This window comes from Rhinolophus sinicus, linkage group LG14, assembly GCF_036562045.2.
Source record: "Rhinolophus sinicus isolate RSC01 linkage group LG14, ASM3656204v1, whole genome shotgun sequence".
In the NCBI taxonomy this organism is placed as follows: Eukaryota; Metazoa; Chordata; class Mammalia; order Chiroptera; family Rhinolophidae; genus Rhinolophus; species Rhinolophus sinicus.
In genome coordinates, this window is record NC_133763.1 from 15,000,604 (window position 1) to 15,012,686 (window position 12,083).

The 12,083-nt window shown below is 35.2% G+C and overlaps 1 protein-coding gene across 1 annotated transcript in view; it reads left to right on the plus strand.

Annotated features, from left to right (window-relative positions):
* LOC141568583 (uncharacterized) overlaps positions 1–12,083 on the plus strand; it is a 375,458-nt gene that overhangs the window by 178,383 nt on the left and 184,992 nt on the right. Inside the window, exon 2 of the mRNA XM_074318849.1 lies at positions 9,578–9,642. The gene's annotated coding sequence lies outside the window, so the exon portion shown is untranslated. The remainder of the gene's footprint in view (positions 1–9,577; positions 9,643–12,083) is intronic.

The window sequence follows — 12,083 nt, forward strand, 5'->3', positions numbered from 1 at the left end:
AGTTGAATGCTGCTCTTGACTTAGTCATTAGAGTTAGTGAACTACCAGAAAAATCAGTGCCTCACTTTATTTTTTAAGAGTGTCCACGAAGCTGGCTCCTGAATTTGTTCTATAATATTAACTTTATTGCAGAAACTCTTGTGCTTGTCACTCATGCTGGTCAGAAAGATGCTTGTATGTGGTCAAACTACTGTGATGTGTTTATATATGTATTTATGTTTTCTCAACACAGTCACCAAAATGGGGGAAGGAGCAGGAAATCTGTATTGCTCAGAGAATAGCCCTTTATGGTCTGTAACCAAATGGCTATTTTCCAAGAAGCTGTAAAATTCAACTCAATTGAATTACTTTGTTACTGAGTACCTACAGGGTACTATAGCACTATAGTAGATACTATCAAATACCCAAATACCCAAAGTCTAGGGAATGTAACAAAGTATGTAACAAAATATCATTGCCCTGTGTTAGGCCTTCTTAGTACTTAAAGTATAAACAGGAGACTTAAAAAAAAAAATAAAAAAAAAATAAGAAAGAAATTAATCCTCCGCTTACAAAATAGCATCATTTCTCCAGTTACATAATAAATAATAAAGCACTTCAGGCTTCTCTTCATCTGGTTTATAGGTGGCTCATTTAATAAATATTTTGTTAGCTGCTAATTGGCCACTTTTTAAAAAAAATATTTAAAGATATTCACTTTTCCTGTATTCTGTTTCATTTTGTTTACTAAAATGAGTAGCAATATTCACAATAAATGTTTAAAGATTAATAAATAGCCTTATGTAATGGTACATTTAAAAAAAGAAAAAAAGTGTGATGGATCCAGTGTCTTCACACTACATGAAATAAAAAAAAAATATTGAAAATTTTTATTTGAATGCAAGTATGAATTTCACACAGGTTTTGTTTTTGTTTTTGTCCTTCCTTTTTGCATTCAATTCCGGAATGTAATATTTTGGTTAAAGACTTTAACATTTTCTATTTCTCTATGTAAATAATGAAGTGTCATAAATAGACATATCATTAGAGTATAAAATGTCACTGTAAATTTAAACGAGTCAGCAGGTCAATTTTAATATAATCACTTAAAGAATTCTTTCAGATCTCATTGAAGTTATTTCTAATCTTAATAATGGAAGCTGGTAAAGCAAAATATATTCACTTGAGTTGATTTTTAGACTAACTCAAAAGATTGTGTACATCTGACATCCATCTGTTTGACCCAAATAATAGAAAAGTGGGGAAGGGGCCCAAGATGGTCTCCTTTTGTTACAATCAGAAGTCTTTCTGATTCACTATGTGGTCTGAAAATAATAGGTCAGATTCACATTCTATGGGAATCTTCCCAGAGTTATATAATTAAGGGTATGAATCTGATGCTTTTTTAAACAAAGATAAATCTATGGGAAATTCAGATTTTTCAGTTCAAGAACTCTGTGTGTTTATTTGTTGTTACGTGGTACATTAGTAATATGTTGGCTTTTAAGTTTAGTCTGAAGTTTAGCTAGTTCAAAAAGTTGTCAATTTAATAAAACTGTTTTGGAGAGTAAAACACCCTCAAACCAGTTGTTTTCATAGTTTTAGGTTTTCTGTTTTCGAGAATATTTTCAAAATATAAATGAGATTTCACTAATAAAGGCTTTAGATTCCAACTTGTATAGTTTGGAGTCATACTATGTCTATGTAGTGATCATTCCTTAAATATGCATTGCTGTTCAGAATTATTCAACAGAAAACTTGTGTCTGTTGAAACTAACATTTTCTTAAATTTACGTCAAGTTTCCCACATTCACAGAACACTTTCCCATCAATGCCTTGAACAATGTCTGTTTCACTTGAATGAAAATATGAATGAACTCAGTGTTTCATTTTATTCTCACAACCACCCTGAGAAATTCAGCTTTATTACGCCTTTGTTTCACAAGAAGACACTGAAGTTCAAAAGCCACACAACTTTTACTGGCACAGCTAAGTCTAAAAACCAAGATGAATTTATGTCTAAGTGGGTCCTGTTTGCTCTACATTTTTAATTAATAAGATAAATTTGTAACTCCATCTTGCCTATTATTTGCTATTCTAGACATTATGGCAACATGAATCTCACTGTCAAACACGTTTCACCTTTGTGGAAATACCCATTTTACTAAAACTTAAGAAAATAAATTTTCAATAAACATTCGTTGGGTATCTACTACATGCAAGTAACTCACTGAACAAGACAGGCACACATTCTGCCCTCTTGATGCTTACTTTGCCGAAGGGGAGAGAAGCAGCAAACAATAAGTAAGTCGATGCAGCAATGTGTTCTCAGGTTTTAAATGCTGTGGACAAATAAGCAGCAGGGATGTGGGAAGTGTGCCCTGGGGCAGGTTGTAACATTAAAGAGGGTGGTCAAGGTTTGAGTAAAGATCTAAAAACTGTGAGGAAGCTAGCCAAGCTGGAATGTGGGTGACAGGTGTTCTAGACAGAGAAGGTGACATGTGAGGCTCTGAGTCAGGGCAGCCTGCGTGATAGGAGAGGCATGAGAGAGCCAGGATAACTGAAGCAGACGTGAGGTGGGTGGTAAATGGTCTGGTCAGAGGACAGAGGTGGGGCAGGGCGGCAAAGGTCATGCAGACCTTGTAGGCCACTGTAAGACCTGTGCTTTTACTTTCATTGAAATGGGAAGTCATTGGAGCACTTGGAGCAGAAACCTGGCACAATTATCTTCTATTCTAGCAGGATTGGTCTCCTGCTGATTTGAGAGTAAGTTTTAGGGGATGTGATGGAAACCAAAAAATCTATTCCATAGCTATTGGGATAATCCAGGTGAGAAGTGATGGTGGCATGGGTAGGAATTGTAACAGTGCAGATGGTAAGAAATTGATGTATTTTAAATCTGCCAGTTACAGAATTTGCTAATGGATTGATTATGGGGTATAGGAAGAAACAACAAACCAAAGATATCTTTTAAAGATGTTTGGACTTAGCAACTAGTAATATTGGGTTGCTATCAACTGATACAGAAAGGGCTGTGGGAAAAGCAGGTTTGGGAGTAGAAGTTTGTTTTTACCATGTTTATTTTGAGATGTCACTTAGCCATCGAGAGGAAATGTGCAAGCGGTTTGGCTATAAGTCTGGAATTTAGGGAGGTCTCGGCTGGATATATAAATTTGGCATTTATTAAGGTACAAAAGTGGTATAAAGTCTTGACATTAGATGGTGTGAATCTAGATAGAGATGTAAAAACACAACCAAGAACTGAGCCTTGATCTATTTCAATGTTCAGAGGTTGGGAGATGATGAGGAATCAGAGAAGGGAGTAGACAAGCAGCGTCAATGAGTTAGAAGGTGAGCGTGGAGTCCAAGAAGCCTAACGAAGGAAGTATTTCACGGAGGAGAGATCAAGTATGATGAGGCCTGATAAGGCTGCTATCACAGTATGGCGTTTCGGAAGAGGGCTGGAGATGAAATCCTCACTGCTGTGGGTTCAAGAGGGAATGGAAATAAAGTTGATTGTGATGGTTGATATATAAATTCTTAATTTTTTTTTCCGTTTTTTTTTTTTTTTTTTTTTTTTCTATGTAGGGTGTTGGAGAAATAGGGCTAAGTAGGTTTTCTATTTTTTGAAGAGGGAAGAAATACTTATTTATATGCTGATGGGATTAATCTAATAGAGGGGAAAAGATATTAACACAGGAGAGAGGAGTAGGATTTCTGGAACAGTGTTCTTGGGTAGGCAAGAGCTAGAGGATCTAATTCATGGTAAAGGGGATTGTTTGGGGGTGCAGATAGCTTATCTAGAGTAATAGAAAGAAGGCAGAATTGAGGGCACAGTTATAGGTAGATAGAGGATGTAGTGATGAAAATTTGAAATGCCTCCATTTTCTCGGTGAAATAAGGAGTAAGGACAGAGAAGAAGAGTAGAGGGAGTAGTTGCTGAAGATTTGGGAGGAGAAAGTGTGAAATTATTATGTGGGAGAACAGAATAACTTGGAAAAAGAGTGTAATTACTGGCCAGCCATAGCGCTTATTAGGTTCTCATGGACATAATAAAAAACAAATCATTAACTTGTCCAGTTGATATTTATTTCTTCTTATGATGCTAGCTATTATCAGACACAAAATTTTACAGAATATGGTATCTTCTCAATGGGAAATAATGATTCATTTATGAAAATAAGACTATGTATAGCATCTCAATCCTATTTTCATGCACAAATTATACACAATTTATGTGAAATTAAACAAACTTTTTGCCATGTATGTAAAGTACTGTGGGGAACAACAGTATGCAATTTCTGTCTTTTAGGGTCATACCATCTCAGAGTGTAATGAAAGAGGTAGCCACACCATACTATTATAATAGACAGCCTGAAAGAAATGCTATGGAATTTCCTGAGGGAGACAGAGATCAAGGGGAATTTACGAAAGTCACAAGAAAAACAAAGAACTTGCTATTGGTCCTCAAGAACGTGTAGGACTTGAACAAATGGAGCGAATGAAAATAGTAGTAAATTTTGGAGTCCATGAAATGATATATATCACATATAATTAGGAATTAACTTCAGAGCATTCAAAATAAATACGAAAGCTTAGGGGAAAAGGTATTTTTTAAGAGTATGTTGCACAGGAGTGGAACTGGTAGAAATTAGACTGGGCAATATAGATTAGGGCTTTCAAATTGAATCAAATTTTAATTATCTATTTTAGAATATTTGTTTTTATAGTAACTTTAAACATTTGTTTATCAGTTAGATGCCCTGTGAAAAACTGAACACTTTATATACAGTGTCTCATTTAATCCTTAGAAGAAGTTGCCCAGAGAGGTATAACTCTTTAGCTGGATAGGAAGACCTGCCTATAGCCATTGGGTTCTAGCATAATTTTACTCAGATGAACTCGGCATCAAATATCTTATTTGGCCTCCTGTGTTTTTAAACTAAATTGATGAATTAAAGAAAAGAGTCTGGATGTTCAGACAGCCTGGTTATATCCCATATCCTGGTTGGATGTGCTTCTGGCTAGGTGTATGAACTGGGGTACATTATCTCTAACTTTCATTTTCTTCATCTTTCAGATGAGAATTATAATGTTTCAATCTCATATGACTGAAGCGAGGACCAAATGAAGAAATGTAGTTTTTGGTAGCCTTATCTGGATTAATTCTATGATTGCACACCTATAGTTAATTCTTAGGTATGAGTAAAAACTTAAGACTCAATCTTGATTCAGTATCTCTTCATTTTTGGAACAATAATATTTAATGGTCAAATGGTGGCATTGACTGATTTTAGAGGTATGAATGGCCTTCAGGTGAAACGGTCCAGTATAGTATGATGCTTGCACACAGTAGGTCCATGTATAAAATGAGAAAATCATTTGATTTATGGAGTAACTTCCAAAGAGAATTCTCAGATAGTATATAGTGTTTATGATAAACATTTTTTCCATTACATTTCTGTCTTTAGATCATCATAATTTATTCATTTTTATAATGAGGAACTATGATCATTGTATTCTGACTATATATATATATATCAATGTGTGTGTGTGTGTGTGTGTGTGTGTGTGTGTGTGTGGTGAGTCACAGTGCCATGAATTCCAGAAACAACCTAATCCTATTAGTTTGACTTTGTTTTGTTTTTAATAAATCTTAAGAGGACATTTATAAAAAAATTATTTTATGGTGCAAGGCAAAAGGCATATGTGAATAACAAAGAAAACTGTGTACTAAAAAGGAAGTTATTTTAGTTTTTAAATGTCAATAATTTTTTTACTACCAAAAATTTTATTTATTTTGCCAGTATTTAGTACTGCTTTGGTGTAATGAAACGTGCAACTTTGTGCAAAATATTTCATGGCTTACAGTCAGAATGTGTACTTTAAATTTCATATGAAAAACACGCAAAAGTAAACATGGTTTTCAAAAAATACAAGGGTGAGATCAATTATCTTTACACTGGGACAGTTTGGGGAGAAAAGAGAGAAAATACATCCTTTCTATACTATCAGGTAGATTAAAATTCTGTTTTAAAAATACAATTCTCACAAATAAAGGCTTCCAACTATTTCAAATGCATTGCATAACGCTTCTCAGTATAGCACTTATAGAGAGCACTCAGCCCCTTCCAAAATATGGTTCAGTAATGCAAATCATGGTCTTGATTCTATCAATTCCAGCATCTTTTTATGATCCAATAATGTAAAAATATGAACAAATTAGATTAGCATTTTCCAAAGTGAGTTCCTAGGAGCATTTACATCAGAGGTGTTATCAGAATGGCGGTTCTATGGTCAATGATATTTGAAGAATCCTGCATTAAACAACGTTAATAACGAGCTTTTAATATGTAAACATTGTGTTTGGTGAATTTTCTAGCACACGCAACACTATGGCTTGCTAAATAATTTCACAACCAAATTTTAATTAAAAAAAAGTTTAACAACGTGTACCTTAAGAAAGCTGACCTAAATCAAATTACATCTGCTTCCAAAATATTAGCATTATTATTCTCCATCTTTACCAGAAGGTTTTCTTAGTAGCAGTGCTTTTACTAATCTCAGCAAGGCTAGAGCGGTCCTTCCTACCCCCTTGGTTTGCTCAGTCAGCTGCTGGTACCATCACTTCATATACAACTAATAACACTGACCAGAGCTGAGATGCTACTGATTCAGAACCTCAGAGTCCAACTAATTGATGATTCATTCCTTAGGAAAGCAGAACCTACCAGTACAAATGGCTTATTGCATGTGGGGACTGCTTCATGAAATAGTGTCGTGGAGGTGAGGAGGAGAGGACAGCGCTAGCTGATGGGTGGCTAAACCAAGAGACTAATTGAGAGAAGAGAATTAGGTCTGCTTTTGCTCCTGAGAGAGACTACTAGACCTACCATGAGGTTTCAGAAAACAGAAGGCAAGAAGTAGTAAGCAAAAGGCAAAAGCAGGTTTTTAGCGTTTGGTTTTGGATGCAGACTAGCTGACAATATATAGAACTGAAAATGTTTTATGCATGTTTACATTTCTTTTAAAGTTTATGTTAGTATAGCTGTTTGGTTTCATAAGAAACTTTTTTTTCATAATTCTTAAGGTTATCAGTAGTTCTTCATGTACACAGATAGGCGGATTGACTCTCCTGATCCCTTGAAAAAATTACTTCAAAGTTACCACATTTATTGTGAAATATTACAGCATTCTAAGAGGCTGAGTAAAAGAGAGTTCTTTAGTACACAATGATTAGCAAGTCAGATTTCATGGTGATTATTTCTCTGGACAAATCATTCAATATCCATTGATCTAATTTTCTTTGTGAATGAGGGTGCTGAAAAGGAAGGAAGAGACAGAACACTCACATATACCAACAGGGGGAGGTTCTTAGGTAATTAACAGCCAGCCCCTGCTGGGGCAGAGTCAAAGATGAAAGTGACATGAGGCCTGTCCTCGAAAAGCTTACAATGAAACAGAAAGAATCAAATGTGACACAAAAGTAAGAACAGTACGCTATGGAAGTTCAGAGGAAGGAATGATAGTTTTCATGGGAGATATTGGGAAGGTTCCTTGGTGGTAAGGTGCTAAAAATGATGACTAAGAGGCATGATATTAATGGCAAGAAGAAAAAGTTCAAACGAAACAAGACCATAGGAATGTTAACCTCTTTCTTCCACGCAGCTTAAAATCAAGCCTGTGAAAAGTCCCAGGATGTGACTTGGGGAATTTCTCCAGGTTTTACCCTTTACCCTCCATGTCAGACATTTATTCTCTTCTAGCCAAGGTTGCTATCCCATTTGTCTCTACAAGGATTTTCTGTTTCAACATAATCCATTCAGACTGATAATATTCCCTCTAAACTTTCGGAGTTCTTTCTTTTCAAAACTTTACCCCACTCTCCAACTCTGCGTTGCTCTGCTTCTGCTTCTAAGCAGCTGGGACACCAGATTTCCCAACTGCCATTTGCCTGGGACATGTAATCAGACAGGTGGGCGTCACTGAGGAATCAAAAAGAGGCCAGAATATGAGAGCTGTGTTCATGGGAAAATTACTGTTGCATTTTGGTTGCAAATCATGGTAGGTGAAAAGGCTTTGTGTGAAATAAAGCCCCTTAAACCAGATGGAAGCCCTCACATGAAATCCTTGAATGTTCATTTGCTAAAAATGTCAGACTAGTGTTTTTGCTTGTTTGTTTTTGGTAAGGAATAGGAGAGTATTTAACATATCTAATCAAGGAAGTCATATACTCTGTGTTTTTCATTAGGATGGTTAATTTGGTGGCTATGCATGAAATGGATTAGCTGGGGAAGAGTCTCGTGTATTAGTTAATTGAACTTGGTCTACGGTCACGGAATTGGAAGGCAAAAGAGAAAGAAATCTGAGGGAACCATATTGGAAGAGAAAGCAGTAGGATATTACAACTGATTAAAAATGGGACCAAGGAAAGGGCAGCAATGATGTAAGCATATCTCCAAGAAGTGCTAGGTAACAACAGGTGCCTTTGAGACTCAGTGGGTGACATTATTAATGAGAAACAGGAAAAGCAAGACAAAGGAAGTACTTTTATGCCCAGAGGTGGGGCTGTAGAGTGGGAGGAAGTATACTTTGTTTGGAATGAGAAGCTGAGACTGAGGTACCATCTTGGACAAAGTGTATCCTCTGTGAACTTATTTTTCTCTGATGAAACCTCTCTTGCAGACTGGTTAAATGAATTATATGTAATAGTTATGGAAGCTCCTATTCCATAGTTGATGCTTTACAAAGTTTGTTTAGAACTGAATGTCTGGAATGGAAAGGGACTTCACCCTAGTTCACCCAGCCCGGTCACCCTCCCTATGTTTAAAGATGTTCCCCAGTTTCTGCACCAAGATGCCATTCTGCTCATACTTGGACCCCTCCAGAGATAGGAAACCCCTCACCTTACAAGATAACTCACTTTGTCTATGGAGAGCTCTGATTGTAAGTAATCTCAGGTACATTGTACCAAGTGTCTTCCTAAAGCATCTCTTCTCAAACCTCACTGTTTATGAGAACTGCTTCAGTAGCTTAAGGTCCCCATGAGATTAGCATTGGGTAGATCTGTGGGCAGCAAAGGAATTGGTGTTTTAAAGAGTTTTCCAAGTGGTTCTGATGATGAGACTGTTTGATAAACATTATCCTAAAACTTCACCTTTGTGTCTTATTTAGATCACTAGGTACTAGATAGAATAAAACTATTATGCTTGAAGAAAGTTGCTATTATGTTTCCAATGACTGTCTTTTCCAAATATAATATGACATTGCATGGGTAAACGTGTTTGGGGTAAATAAATAAATATAGAATAACTTTAAACATAACCTTGAGATGAAATAATGTTTTCTTAAGAAAATGGTGAAACTACAAATCATTTTTATCATGACAGCTAATATTTATTGAAGCATTCTATATGCTATTTATATTGTATGCCTTCTTTTATGTAATATTTATATTTTATTATTTTCCTTTTGTACAATTGTGACTTAGAAAGGTTACGTACCTTTCCCAGAGTCATAAAGTGCCACAGCTAAATTTCAAACACCACATTTTATTGCCTTATATAAAAACTGAAAATATGTATCTTTTCTTTTATAGACAAAAACATCTTCAAGGAACCTTATAGAGGTGGTACCACAAGAGAGAGATGTCCACATTTAAAAGTAAGCACAGAATTTCATCTACTATCATGTCTTTGTTCATTACTCTCCTATTTGTTTGCTTTTTTGTTGTTGTTGTTTTTTTTTGTTTTTTTGGTCATCGTGTTATCTGAAGTGCTTAACCAATAAGAATTTGACTCCAAAGATGGACTCATTTCTTTTCCTTTTTTTTTTTTTCCTGGAAGTCTTTTCCTGTGACCTTAGCTCCCTAGAGAAGTCTGTGTGGTCAGCAGAGTATTGAAAGTTCAGAGGGAATGGGAATGTAGAGTGAAAAAAGTGAAGGATAGGGCACTAAAGACTTGTTTTGTCTGTTTCGCAGTTGTGTTCAGAGCTAGCTGTGGTTTGTCTGTACATAATAGGTTTATACCAATGCATCTAAATCTGAATAACTATATGAATAGTTATCTATTCACAATGGTGTGCTTCTTTCTACTTGTGTGCTTTTGAAGTTTCATACAATTTCGTGACCTGAGTTCTAATTTTTTGAGACTGAAATAGTTCTTTTATGATAATTATCACCCTAGGATAAAAAGGGACTTGTAGACCTTGCTTTCCTTTACCAGTGATTCTCAATCTTAGATGTAATCTAAAATCATGTAAAGAAGTTCAAGAATTACAGATGCTCAGATTTTACTACAGACCAATTATAATTACAGAATCTTTGGCATGGGACCTAGGTGGGATGTATTTTAAAGCTTCTAGATGATTCTGGTGTGCAGCAGGGTTGAGAACTATAACTTAACTCCATGTTTGGAATCAAGCATAAAATTAGAGTCTGTACCACAGTTGTTTATCAAAAACAAGAACAAAAAACTGAGCTCTCAATATCTGTAATCATTAAGAGAAATACTGGCTGTTGAAGGGTAAACTGAAAGCTTTGTGTGGATCAACATAATAAATTAATGAACTTTATATGCAAAGACAGATTTTTTACATAGAAATGTAAATGATTCTCAGAGAAATAGAAATGGTACTCAGATAAGCTTTAGAATCTAAAGGTAAAATTATAATTCAAACATCACGTGGGTAAAATCTAGTTTTTTAATATCTTTATAATAATAAATCTCAGTTAATTTTAATCCTGATTCTTAAAAAGTCAAAATTTTATTTAATGTTATATTTTGTTCAAAGCTCTGCTTCCAAACAGAACCATTTCTTTTTATAAAGTTCGCAAATTTCCTTAGAGAACTATATTATGGACATTTTTACTGAAATAACAGCATGCTTAGTGCCCTAAGTCACTTTCATGACCAAAGAAAGCTAGAAAATTAAAGCAAAACAACAAAACAAAATAAACAAACAACCCCCCAAAAAACAAACAAACAAACAAACAAACAACCTACATTATATTCTTGACTAATTCCTTCAGCTCACAATTTCTTTCACATGTGGAGTACTGGTTACAACATATTACTTATTAAGCTTTACTTAAAAGGAGAATACTTTGATTTGTCAAGTACTTGATTCTTCTATAAATGATAGATTGCTTGTAGAAGTTGCCTTAGAGTCTTGGTTGAATGTTATTGGATCTTTTTCATATGTCACCAAGGTTTACTTAAATTGAATATAAGTGTTTGAGCTCTTAGACAACTATTTGTATTGTGAACAAATCCTAAATTATCTCATCATGCCAGTGGTATATCATAATGGCCACTGAAAAGACACACAGCCTAGAATTACTTTGATTATGGGGGTTCCAAGAAGTACCTGTGATTGACTCCCATAAGGCTAAGGGCCATCTCGACTACTGAGGGCATTTATTGTGATGTATTCTGTAAGTGGTCTCAACAGGACACCGTGAGACTGAAAACTGAATTATTCAGACATTCTTTTGCCAAGATTTCTAGTTTTGGTGTCTTTATGAAAGCCCTTTACTGTTACCACTGTGTTTTCCACACATAAGTTTTTACCTTTGTGATTTACCTCATTCATTTTCAAGTAAAGTTGGTTGGGTGCCATTTGATTTCCTGATTATTAAACTCTTCTGTTTTTAGGTTATCTTCTTCCCCTTCCCTTTGCCTTTCTTCCTTCCCTCCATCCCTTCCTTCCTTCTTTTTTTTTTCTTCTTTCATTTACTCCTTCCTCTTCTTTCTTCCCTCTCTCTCCCTTTCTAATAACAACTGCTGGCCACAATCAAAATATAACTTTGTCATGAAGTATCTATTTAATGCTGTAAATCTGCAGTAATGACCCTTCCAATTGTTAGGGGTTGTTTTGAAAGGCATAAATTGAGCTATTAGTTCAGAGTATTTGTGTTTCTTCTTTTTTTCCCCTAGTGCTTTTATCTAGTTTCTGACTTTTAGATCTTTTTGCATCATTTTTGCAAGGTTTTTATAAAGTCGTCTCTTTGTGGAAATGCACTGCTTTGTTGAATCTCATGGAATTTTTATTGATTTGCAGTTCCTTCATCTTGGGATAAATCCTCAGTTACCTTGAATGATATA